The following is a 13,209-nucleotide window of genomic DNA, read 5'->3' on the forward strand; positions in this document are numbered from 1 at the left end:
AATAGACCGCTGGAGCTTGCACACTTTGTTAGCACCTTTTGGATCGATAAAACCTTCAGGTTGCATCATATACAACTCTTCTTCCAGAAATCCATTCAGGAATGCAGTGTTTACATCCATTTGCCAAATTTCATAATCATAAAATGCGGCAATAGCTAACATGATTCGGACGGACTTAAGCATCACTACTGGTAAGAAGGTCTCATCGTAGTCAACTCCTTGAACTTGTCAAAAACCTTTCACAACATGTCGAGCTTTGTAGACAGTAACATTACCATCAGCGTCTGTCTTCTTCTTGAAGATCCATTTATTTTCGATGGCCTGCCGATCATCGGGCAAGTCAACCAAAGTCCACACTTTGTTCTCATACATGGATCCCATCTCAGATTTCATGGCCTCAAGCAATTTTGCAGAATCTGGGTTCATCATCGCTTCCTCATAGTTCGTAGGTTCGCCATGGTCAAGTAACATGACCTCCAGAATAGGATTACCGTACCACTCTGGTGCGGATCTTGTTCTGGTTGACCTACGAGGTTCTGTAGTAACTTGATCTGAAGTTTCATGATCATCATCATTGGTTTCCTCACTAATTGGTGTAGGTGTCACAGGAACCGTTTTCTGTGATAAACTACTTTCCAATAAGGGAGCAGGTACAGTTACCTCATCAAGTTCTACTTTCCTCCCACTCACTTCTTTCGAGAGAAACTCCTTCTCTAGAAAGGATCCATTCTTAGCAACGAATGTCTTGCCTTCAGATCTGTGATAGAAGGTGTACCCAACAGTTTCCTTTGGGTATCCTATGAAGACACATTTCTCCGATTTGGGTTCGAGCTTATTAGGTTGAAGCTTTTTCACATAAGCATCGCAGCCCCAAACTTTAAGAAATGACAACTTTCGTTTCTTGCCAAACCATAGTTCATAAGGCGTCGTCTCAACAGATTTTGATGGTGCCCTATTTAACGTGAATGCAGCCGTCTCTAAAGCATAACCCCAAAATGACAGCAGTAAATCAGTAAGAGACATCATAGATCGCACCATATCTAGTAAAGTACGATTATGACGTTCGGACACACCATTACACTCTGGTGTTCCGGGTGGCATGAGTTGCGAAACTATTCCACATTGTTTCAAATGTAGACCAAACTCGTAACTCAAATATTCTCCTCCACGATCAGATCGTAGAAACTTTATTTTCTTGTTACGATGATTTTCCACTTCACTCTAAAATTCTTTGAACTTTTCAAATGTTTCAGACTTATGTTTCATTAAGTAGATATACCCATATCTGCTCAAATCATCTGTGAAGGTGAGAAAATAATGATACCTACCGCGAGCCTCAATATTCATTGGACCACATACATCAGTATGTATGATTTCCAACAAATCTGTTGCTCGCTCCATAGTTCTGCAGAACGACATTTTAGTCATCTTGCCCATAAGGCATGGTTCGCAAGTACCAAGTGATTCATAATCAAGTGATTCCAAAAGTCCATCAGTATGGAGTTTCTTCATGCGCTTTATACCAATATGACCCAAACGATAGTGCCACAAATAAGTTGCACTATCATTATCAACTCTACATCTTTTGGCTTCAACATTATGAATATGTGTATCACTACTATCGAGATTCAACAAAAATAGACCACTCTTCAAGGGTGCATGACCATAAAAGATATTACTCATATAAATAGAACAACCATTATTCTCAGATTTAATTGAATAACCGTCTCGCATCAAACAAGATCCAGATATAATGTTCATGCTTAACGATGGCACCAAATAACAATTATTTAGGTCTAAAACTAATCCCGAAGGTAGATGTAGAGGTAGCATGCCGACGACGACCACATCGACTTTGAAACCATTTCCCACGTGCATCGTCACCTCGTCCTTAGCCAGTCTTCGGTTAATCCATAGTCCCTGTTTCGTGTTGCAAATATTAGCAAGAAAACCAGTATCAAATACCCAGGTGCTACTGTGAGCTCTGGTAAGGTACACATCAATAACATGTATATCACATATACCTTTGTTCACCTTGCCATCCTTCTTATCCGCCAAATACTTGGGGCAGTTCTGCTTCCAGTGACCAGTCTGTTTGCAGTAGAAGTACTCAGTCTCAGGCTTAGGTCCAGACTTGGGTTTCTTCTCCTGAGCAACAACTTGTTTGTTGTTCTTCTTGAAGTTCCCCTTCTTCTTCCCTTTGCCCTTTTTCTTGAAACTAGTGGTCTTGTTGACCATCAACACTTGATGCTCTTTCTTGATTTCTACCTCCGCTGCCTTTCGCATTTCGAAGAGCTCGGGAATTGTCTTGTTCATCCCTTGCATATTATAGTTCATTACGAAGCTTTTGTAGCTTGGTGGCAATGATTGAAGAACTCTGTCAATGACACTATCAATAGGAAGATTAACTCCAAGTTGAGTTAAGTGATTATGATACCCAGACATTTTGAGTATATGTTCACTGATAGAACTATTCTCCTCCATCTTGCAGCTATAGAACTTATTGGAGACTTCATATCTCTCAATCCGGGTATTTGTTTGAAATATTAACTTCAACTCCTGGAACATCTCATATGCTCCATGACGTTCAAAACATCATTGAAGTCCCGGTTCTAAGCCGTAAAGCATGGCACACTGAACTATCGAGTAGTCATCAGCGTTACTCTTCCAGACGTTCTTAACGTCATCAGCAGCATCTGCAGCAGGCCTGGCACCCAGCGGTGCTTCCAGGACATGATTCTTCTGTGCAGCAATGAGGATAATCCTCAAGTTACGGACCTAGTCCATGTAATTGCTACCATCATCTTTCAACTTTGCTTTCTCAAGGAATGCATTAAAATTCAATGAAACAACAGCACGGGCCATCCTTCTACAATCAACATAGACAAGCAAAATACTATGAAGTACTAAGTTCATCATAAATTTAAGTTCATTTAATCATATTACTTAAGAATTCCCACTTAGATAGACATCCCTCTGATCATCTAAGTAATCACGTGATCCAAATCAACTAAACCATGTCCGATCATCACGTGAGATGGAGTAGTTTTCAATGGTGAACATCACTTATGTTGATCATATCTACTATATGATTCACGCTCGACCTTTCGGTCTCAGTGTTTCGAGGCCATATATGCATATGCTAGGCTCGTCAAGTTTAACCTGAATATTCTGCGTGTGCAAAACTAGCTTGCACCTGTTGTAGATGAACGTAGAGCTTATCACACTCGATCATCACGTGGTGTCTCGGCACGACGAACTTTGGCAACGGTGCATACTCAGGGAGAACACGTTTACCTTGAAATTTAGTGAGAGATCATCTTATAATGGTACCTCAAACAAAGCAGAATAAGATGCATAAAGGATAAACATCACATGAAATCAATATAAGTGATATGATATGGCCATCATCATCTTGTGCTTGTGATCTCCATGTCCGAAGCACCGTCATGATCACCATCGTCACCGGCGTGACACCTTGATTTCCATCGTAGCATCGTTGTCATCTCGCCAACTATTGCTTCTACGACTATCGCTACCGCTTAGTGATCAAGTAAAGCAATTACAGGGCGATTGCATTGCATAGAATAAAGCGACAACCATATGGCTCCTGCCAGTTGCCGATAACTCGGTTACAAAACATGATCATCTCATACAAAAAAATATAGCATCATGTATTGACCATATCACATCACAACATGCCTGCAAAAACAAGTTAGATGTCCTCTACTTTGTTGTTGCAAGTTTTACGTAGCTGCTACGGGCTGAGCAAGAACTGTTCTTACCTACGCATCAAAACCACAACGATAGTTTGTTAAGTTAGTGTTGTTTTAACCTTCTCAAGGACCGGGCGTAGCCACACTCGGTTCAACTAAAGTTGGAGAAACTGATACCCGCCAGCCACCTGTGTGCAAAGCACGTCGGTAGAACCAGTCTCGCGTAAGCGTACGCGTAATGTCGGTCCGGGCCGCTTCATCCAACAATACCGCCGAACCAAAGTATGACATGCTGGTAAGCAGTATGACTTGTATCGCCCACAACTCACTTGTGTTCTACTCGTGCATATAACATCTACGCATAAAACCTGGCTCGGATGCCACTGTTGGGGAACGTAGTAATTTCAAAAAAATTCCTACGCACACGTAGGATCATGGTGATGCATAGCAACGAGAGGGGAGAGTGTGTCCACATACCCTTGTAGACCGAAAGCGGAAGCGTTAGCACAATGCGGTTGATGCAGTCGTACGTCTTCACGATCCGACCGATCCAAGTACCGAACGCATGGCACCTCCGAGTTCAGCACACGTTCAACTCGATGACGTCCCGGGAGCTCCGATCCATAAAAGCTCCACAAGAGAGTTTCGTCAGCACAACGGCGTGGTGACGGTGATGATGATGCTACCGACGCAGGGCTTCGCCTAAGCACCGCTACGATATGATCCAGGTGGATTATGGTGGAGGGGGGCACCGCACACGGCTAAGGGATCAGTGATCAATTGTGTCTATGGGGTGCCCCCTACCCCCGTATATAAAGGAGAAAGGGGGAGGAGGCGGCCGGCCAGGGAGAGGCGCGCCAAGGGGGAGTCCTACTTCCACTAGGAGTAGGACTCCTCCTATTCCTAGTAGGAGTAGGAGAGGGGGAAGGAAAGGGAGAGGAGGAGAAGGAAAAAGGGGGCCGACCCCCCTTGCCCTAAACCAATTCGGTTTGGGCCTTGGGGGGCGTGCCCCACACTCCCCTTGCTGCCCTGTGTTTCCACTAAGGCCCATATAGGCCCATTAAGCCCCCTCCCCCCCCGGGGGGGGGGGGTTCCGTTGACCCTCGGTACTCCGATATATGTCCGAAACCTTTCCGGTGTCCGAACATAGTCGTCCAATATATCAATCTTTACGTCTCGACCATTTCGAGACTCCTCGTCATGTCCGTGATCACATACGGGCCTCCGAACTACCTTTGGTACATCAAAACACAAAACTCATAATACCAATCATCACCGAACTTTAAGCGTGCAGACCCTACGGGTTCGAGAACTATGTAGACATGACCGAGACACGTCTCCGGTCAATAACCAATAGCGGAACCTGGATGCTCATATTGGCTCCCACATATTCTACGAAGATCTTTATCGATCAAACCGTATAACAACATACGTTATTCCCTTTGTCATCGGTATGTTACTTGCCCGAGATTCGATCGTCGGTATCTCAATACCTAGTTCAATCTCGTTACCGGCAAGTCTCTTTACTCGTTTCGTAATACATCATCCCACAACTAACTCATTAGTTACAATGCTTGCAAGGCTTATAGTGATGTGCATTACCGAGTGGGCCCAGAGATACCTCTCTGACAATCGGAGTGACAAATCCTAATCTCAAAATACGCCAACTCAACAAGTACCTTCGGAGACACCTGTAGAGCACCTTTATAATCACCCAGTTACGTTGTGACGTTTGGTAGCACACAAAGTGTTCCTTCGATAAACCGGAGTTGCATAATCTCATAGTCATAGGAACATTTATAATACATGAAGAAAGCAATAGCAACATACTAAACGATCAAGTGCTAAGCTAACGGAATGGGTCAAGTCAATCACATCATTCTCCTAATGATGTGATCCCATTAATCAAATGACAACTCATGTCTATGGCTAGGAAACATAACCATCTTTGATAAATGAGCTACTCAAGTAGAGGCATACTAGTGACACTCTGTTTGTCTATGTATTCACACATGTATCATGTTTCCGGTTAATACAATTCTAGCATGAATAATAAACATTTATCATGATATAAGGAAATAAATAATAACTTTATTATTGCCTCTAGGGCATATTTCCTTCAGCTAGGACGTGGATCGGTAGGGGGAGATCTTCACACGCACCCCAGTGTTCGAATCTTAAGGGTTTTGCCGGAACCCGTGATCCGACATTTGGCGCGCCAGGTAGGGGCGCGCCGGAGCCGCTCTCCCACCAGTCGATTCACCGACGCGCTGCAGTTCCGATGTCCGGCGACTCAAGGACCAACGCCGACCGCTGGGTAGTCTGGCCAGCCCGGGCGGCGCCGCCTGCCCAGGAAGACCTCAACCCCGTGCTCCAAGCGGCGTGCGCGCCACCCGACGCAGCGGGGCACGGGCAGCATGGCTAGGCGCCGTCCACCCTCTCCCCATGATAGGCGCGAGCTGTTGCAAGGGCCGCAAGCCATGCCACGGCGACGGCGCCGCACACCCGGAGGGAGCAGGCAAACATGCAGGATGCACTCACGATGGCACGGGAGCTGCTATGGAGCCGGCTGATGGAGAGCGGCCGGGATGCACTACTGGAACGCGTCACCAAGATACTGGACGCCGTGGCTTCAGGAGCGTCGCCCTTCTGTTCTCTGCTCACGCCACAAGTTGTGGCCGGGTCACATGGCGGGCCACGCCGCGCCCACGTGCCTACAGGTGCACCACCAGGCTTCATCGACACCGGCGCAGCCAACGGAGCTGCACGCCCGCTCACGCCTGTGCCACCTCCGCTGGGCGCGGTCACGGGCGCTGCCACCTGCGGTCCGAGCGGGATGCAACCCTGCCATCCTCGAGGCGGCACACTAGGTCGAACAACGTGGAGTGTGGGGCACTACGGCGAGGTCTTCGAGGCGGTGGCCTCGGAGGCCTACGTGCCCCGCATGGTGGACCAGGACTACATGCTGGAAGATGACCCCGGCTCGTCCCTTGAGCCAGGCTGGGAGGAGGAGGCGCTATAAGCCGGCACCTTTCAGGACCCCTATGGAAGCCTCACCAACCGCGTCGGCAACAACAGCTATAGGGTACCACTAATTCCTCAGGAGAAGGCTTACGCTAACCATGGTGCGCAGGGGGATCAGGTCACAGCAGCAAATGGCGGTCCCAGCATGTCGGCCTCCCTCCCTCCAGGGGGGCACGCTGGGGACTGGAGGAAGAAAGCCGGGACGAAGGCCCTCCCCAGCGCCGTGCGGAGCAAAGTGTCCCCCGGAGGTAGGCCCTCTGTCGGGGAGGTGCTCCAGAGCCTACCCCCGGCAGAGGACCTGTGGTCGCCGAGGGTGCCGCTGGCGTCCCCTTTTCCCCTTTGGTGTCATCCTGGTCTCCGGTCGCCCCTAACTATGGCCGAGGGAGGCGCAAGGCGGGGCCCTCGTCTGGCGATATGAAGTAAGGCTCACGCCTGTGAAGGTCGCCGCCGTGACACTCTCACGTAATAACGAGTGGGGCTGTACACGCCCCAGAGTCTCAGGAGTGCCGCCCTCGGGCCTTTGGGGCTCCCTCCCACGTCCTAGTGGCAGCACTTAGCTCTGCGTTGGTGAGAGGACTCAAGACAAGAAGACTAGACTAGGTGCCGGACGCGGCCATTTGCTTTGGATCCCTTTTCTGTAGCCTTGCCTTCTGGATTTGGATTTGAGTTTAAGTTGAATTTTCATTGATGCTTGCGGGGGGTGCCTTTTCTCGTTCGAGCGATTTCTTGCTATCTGGTTCTTTCCTTATTTCGGAGTTCTCACCTGTTGTCCCTCCCTCACGGGCCCCTCGTGAGCCCCTCACGAGCGGGGATGGGCAAGACGCACACGCGCCACGCGCATGTCGCGCCATGGCTAGCGCTTGCTTATCACGCGGTCCCCTCGAGCGTCTCGACGAGTTCCTCAGGAGCTTCCCAGAAACTCACAACCTCACGAGCCGGTTTGGGATCGTCTAGGCTAAGGTAAACCGCAATAGCAACTTTGCCCTAGGATACGTGAGTCCACGAAGACACATATTCAACTCGACCTAACAAAATAGAGGAAGTGGCAAATTTACATCAGGGGATGCCCCTCCAAAAATGCTCTTACAACTTCAAGGGCTGCGCCCGAGCTTCTGTGTGCAGGACAAACAGCTAGGAAATACGGGATCAGTCAGACATGTCGCTCGCCGCGTCCCCCGGATCGCCCTCATACGCGTCGCTGGCATCGCTGCCACCATCGCTGGCATCACCATCACCTCCACCAGCGCCGCCATCACCATCGTCGACCATGTCGCCCGCGACCACCACCCCATCGTCATCGGAAGTGAAGGCCCTGACCAGCGCGTCCAGATTGTCTTCCACCCATCGCGACAGGTCGCCCCAGATGGCCTCGGGTACAAGAGTGATGGCGGCGTCAAAATTGAAGTTGGGGTCGGCGTTCTGGAGATGGCTGAAGACACGTGAGAACGCACGCCCGAGCAGGCCGCGGCTCCTCTCTTCAACAAGTTGGCGAGCCCTCTCAGAACGGTTCTCCAGGCGCATCACCACATCGGTGAAGAAGCGGAGGTGGTTGGCATAGTCGTTCGCGTGGGGATGAGGAGCATTCCCATCACAGATGTGGCCCAGGGAGATGTTGGCCCTGTTCCTGAGGTCCTAGAGCATGGGGCGTGCACGCGCTCCAGCGTTCGCCGCTGAAGCACTTCCTCCCTGTTCTGCCGCGTGACAGACTCGGCGTCAGCAACCCGCTGCTACAGAGGGATCAGCTCGGCACGGGCGGAGGCCAGTTTCTCCTTTGTGAATTAGATATTCATATTACTTTTGTAGATTGCAAACCCTAGATGACAATCTCTTCGTAGCAAGAATGGACCGGAGACCGTTCAAAGCTTCGTCCCCAACGGAGTCGCCAAAAAGTGTGTTCACACATGAACATGTCACAGTGTACGCTCGACGCCGGGGGTGATGCACCGCAGCTCACGTCGAAGGAGACCCGCCAGAAGTGCGGTACGCAAGACAATCCGTCGGGCACTTTTGTAGACCCGAATTCCACATGCCCGGGAGGAATCCCGTCAGGGCACATGGCGGCTATGCGCTGCCCTAGGTCGATCTGATCGCCCCCAAGGCCTCGAGGTTTGCTGCCCTGCAATGAAGAAGAATGAACGAAGAATGAGGAAGAAGAAGAAGGGAGAAGATAAAAGTAAAGGTAAAAGATGATAGATTGATTTGTTGATTGTGTGTTTTTCAATCGGCCGTCACCCCTTACATATATATGAGGCGGCTAGACTTCCCATACAAGAAAAGGACTCAAATCATGTCCAAATCATTAATAGTTACCCTAACTCGGACTATGAGGGCCGGAACTTCCGGGCTCAAATTATATCAAGTAGCCCTCTTGCACTGAATCTCCAGGTCGCATATGACTTCGGATCACGATGGTCCCAAAAGCAAAGTTGTAGATCTTGCAATGGAGAAAAACTCATCAGTTGATCACTTTTTCATCCAAGGTCATCTTGAGGTTGAATTCGGGCCCACAATTCTGCAAGTAATGTTAAAACTCCAGTTTTTGGGGCGCACCGCGTGCAAACTTTCGGTTTAGCCCAGAACCTCCCCGAAAGTTGTCTGGAACTTCTGGGGCATACTTTTGTAGCACACTGTTTTACCTGTAACTTTTGCATACGAACTCCGATTTACACATTTTTTATATACAGATCGACCGTTTCGACAAGATGAAGACAACTCATGTAGAAAGTTTTCTCATATGAGACCATCTTGGGGCATAATTAGTCGAATAGTGTTATGGATATTAAATCTCAGTACTTCAAACATATTTTCAGCCTTAGAGATGAGACCGGATGGCTATGGCCTAAACATCAAAGTTTCTCCTTTTGACGATACAAAACTTTCTCACTTTGAGCACTTTTGCATGTGAGGCCTTATTAATTATGTTTTCGACCATGCCAAAATCTGGTGTTAACACATGGTGCCGCCGCAGACAATTTCCAGAGATCTTGGCAGGCTTCTCCTAATTCAGGGGCAGGGAGTGCCTAAGACGGAGTCGGAGTTGTCGCGAAGATGTTGCATGTTGCTGGACGTGACCTTCATTGTCGAGCAGAGTGAGATACAGGCGCACAAACTCATGCTCGCCATGTGATCACCGGTCTTTGCTGCGGAATTCCGATGGCACACGACAGAGAGCACAGTGCGGGTCGACGGCATAAGCGCCTCCACTTTCAGGGCCATGCTACACTTCATATACACCGATCAGCTCCAATTAAATAGCAACGATGATGGCCGTACGCCTATGGCGCTCGACCTACTTGTGGCTGCGAATCGGTATGACATCGAAAGCCTGAGGCTCGTGTGTGAGAACATGTTGTCCGAGAGCATGGAAGTCGAATTTGTCATGTCGAAATTGATGGAGATTCATTGCCGGCATAGCTGTAGGTCGATGGAGGCCTCCTGCATCGAGTACATGCTACCTCTTGAGCATGCGTTAGTTTTCCCTTGAAGAGGAAAGGGTGATGCAGCAAAGTAGCGTAAGTATTTCCCTCAGTTTTTGAGAACCAAGGTATCAATCCAGTAGGAGATAACATTCAAGTCACCTAGTACTTGCACAAACAATCAAGAACCTCGCAACCAACGCGATAAAGGGGTTGTCAATCCCTTCACGATCACTTGCGGAAGTGAAATCTGGTAAAGATAGTAAGATAAATATTTTTGGTATTTTTGTTGTATAGATTGGAAAGTAAAGATTGCAAAATAGTAAACGAGATGCGATAATAAAAGAGATGCAATATAATAAGGAAAAGACCCGGGGGCCATAGGTTTCACTAGTGGCTTCTCTCATGATAGCATGTATTACGGTGAGTGAACAAATTACTGCCAAGCAATTGATAGAAGAGCGCATAATTATGAGAATATCTAGGCAATGATTATGAACATAGGAATCACGTCCATGTTAAGTAGACCGAAACAATTATACATCTACTACTATTACTCCACACATCGACCGCTATCCAGCATGCATCTAGAGTATTAAGTTCATAAGAACAGAGTGATGCTTTAGGCAAGATGACATGATGTAGAGGGATAAACTCAAGCAATATGATATAAACCCCACCTTTTTATCCTCAATGGCAACAATACAATACGTGCCTTGCTGAGCCTACTGTCATTGGAAAAGGACACCACAAGATTGAACCCAAAGCTAAGCACTTCTCCCATTGCAAGAAAGATCAATCTAGTAGGCCAAACTAAACCGATAATTCGAAGAGACTTGCAAAGATATCAAATCATGCATATAAGAATTCAGAGAAGAACGAAATATTATTCATAGATAAACTTGATCATAAATCCACAATTCATCGGATCTCGGCAAACACACCGTAAAAAGTATTACATCAAATAGATCTCCAAGAACATCGAGGAGAACCTTGTATTGAGAACCAAAGAGAGAGAACAAGTCATCTAGCTAATAACTATGGACCCAAAGGTCTGTGGTAAACTACTCAGACATCATCGGAGAGGCTATGGTGTTGATGTAGAAGTCCTCCATGATCGAATGCCCCTCCGGCAGATCGCCGGGAAAGGCCCCAGATGGGATCTCACGGGTACAAAAGGTTCCGGCGGTGGAAAAGTGGTTTCGTGGCCCCCCTAATGTTTTTAGGGTATAAGAGTATATATATAGGTGAAAGAAGTACATCGGTGGAGCTCCGTGAGGCCCACGAGGGTGGGGGCGCGCCCTCCTATCTCGTGGAAGCTTCGCGGAGTTCCAGACTGTCACAACCCTAGCTTAGCTTTGCTTACTCTTGCATGATCATCATGGCATCATGTTTATTTTTTTATGAAACTGAAATGGGGATGATCAAACCCCTAGCACCAAAGCAATGCAAATAGGCCCAACTTTAAATATTTTCAATGAACCCAATATGCCGTTAAAAAATGTTCATCATTTTTGGTTCTGGCTAAACCCTCTGCCAAAAATGGGTTCATAAATTTTGGAGCCATTTTGGATTTTTGAATTAAGACATAACTATTTGCATTTGGGCATTTAAAATACTATAAATACTTTGAAATGCCCAAATACTTTTGAAAGTCATTTTAGGCTATTGGGAGTAATTCCAAAGGTGCCTATGATTATTTTCAGAATTTTCTAAAATGGATTAGTACTTCTACTAATTCAAAACAAACAACAGAGAATTAAATAAATGGAAACACAAAGAGAGAGAGAGAGAGAGAGAGAGAGAGAGAGAGAGATAGTACCTGGGCTTACCTGGTGGCCCAAGTGGCCGGCCCAGCCCACCACCGTAGCCTCCTTGTCGTCTTCCTCCCCGGACAGAAGGATGAGCGCGTGCTCGCCGCGCGCTGGCCACGCGCCTCGCCAGTTCCTGCTTGCCTCTCCCCGTCGACACCCTGGCCTTCTATGGAGACGCCACGCAAGCCTCGACCTCTCTCGCACTCTCCCTCGCCCTCATCCCCTTCTCTGTCTCTCTCTCACGCGCGTGACCGAACGCAGCCGTCGCCGCTGCCGAGCTCCCCCACGGCCACAGCCATCTCTGAGCCTCTCCGACGCGCCCCCAAGCTCCGCCGTGACACCCCGGTCCTCTCCGCCGAGCCACATGACGCCGGACGCCCTGGAGCGCCATCATCGACGCCATCTTCGCCCTCTACATCGATGGACGTCGTCGACCGATTCGCCGTCACCAGGCCATCCCCGAGCACGCTGAGATCACCGACGACCCCGCTGTGAGCTACCGCTTCGAACCCCTCTCTTCCCCGCCTCGATTGCACCTTGTAGCCCTCGTTCTCACGGAAGCCGAAGCTCGCCGCCGCCGCGCCATGTTGCCATCGTGGCTATAGCCACTGGAGCTTCCACCTGAGTACACTACCGTGCTCAGAATGACCCCACGAGACCGTAGCCACCAACATCTCCCCCTCTCGCGCACCGCAACCCCAAACCCGCAACCCACCATGCTCCGGCCACCGCCGTTTTGGTCGCCGTCGTTGACTCCGTCCATCCCCGCTCGAACCACGGCCACCCACGGATGCGTCTCTATCCCCTCTTCCAAACACGCCCTTCCGTGCGTCGAACAGTGGCCCGTAGAGCAAACCTGAAGCGGGCACCGCCGCGATCTGTCGTCGTCGGTGGTTAAACGCCGGTGGCTGACGTGGCACCATCATTAGGGCCTAAGCACCCTACTGATTACCCCCCTGGAGTCAATGACAACCGGGCCCCACCGCCCAACTAACCGGCTAACTAAAATAGATTAGGTTAGTGTAAATTATCGGTTTAGATTAGTGCTAACCTGGTGGACCCCACGTGTCAGCTTTGACTTTGGTCAAGTCAACGTTGACCGGTCCCACCTGTCATCCACCCAAACCAGCCTGAGACACTGATGTATAGGTCCCACAGGTCAGGTTTGACCTGGCCGACCCAGTTGACCTGCTGACGTCACACCTATGTCATGCTGACGCAATAAGTGATTTTCTGGAT

The 13,209-nt window shown here is 48.8% G+C and overlaps 1 pseudogene; it reads left to right on the top strand.

The window, feature by feature from the left end:
• Positions 1-13,209, top strand: part of LOC123191867 (BTB/POZ and MATH domain-containing protein 1-like) — a 62,368-nt pseudogene that overhangs the window by 21,808 nt on the left and 27,351 nt on the right.

This window comes from Triticum aestivum, chromosome 2A (assembly GCF_018294505.1).
Source record: "Triticum aestivum cultivar Chinese Spring chromosome 2A, IWGSC CS RefSeq v2.1, whole genome shotgun sequence".
Taxonomy (NCBI): domain Eukaryota; kingdom Viridiplantae; phylum Streptophyta; class Magnoliopsida; order Poales; family Poaceae; genus Triticum; species Triticum aestivum.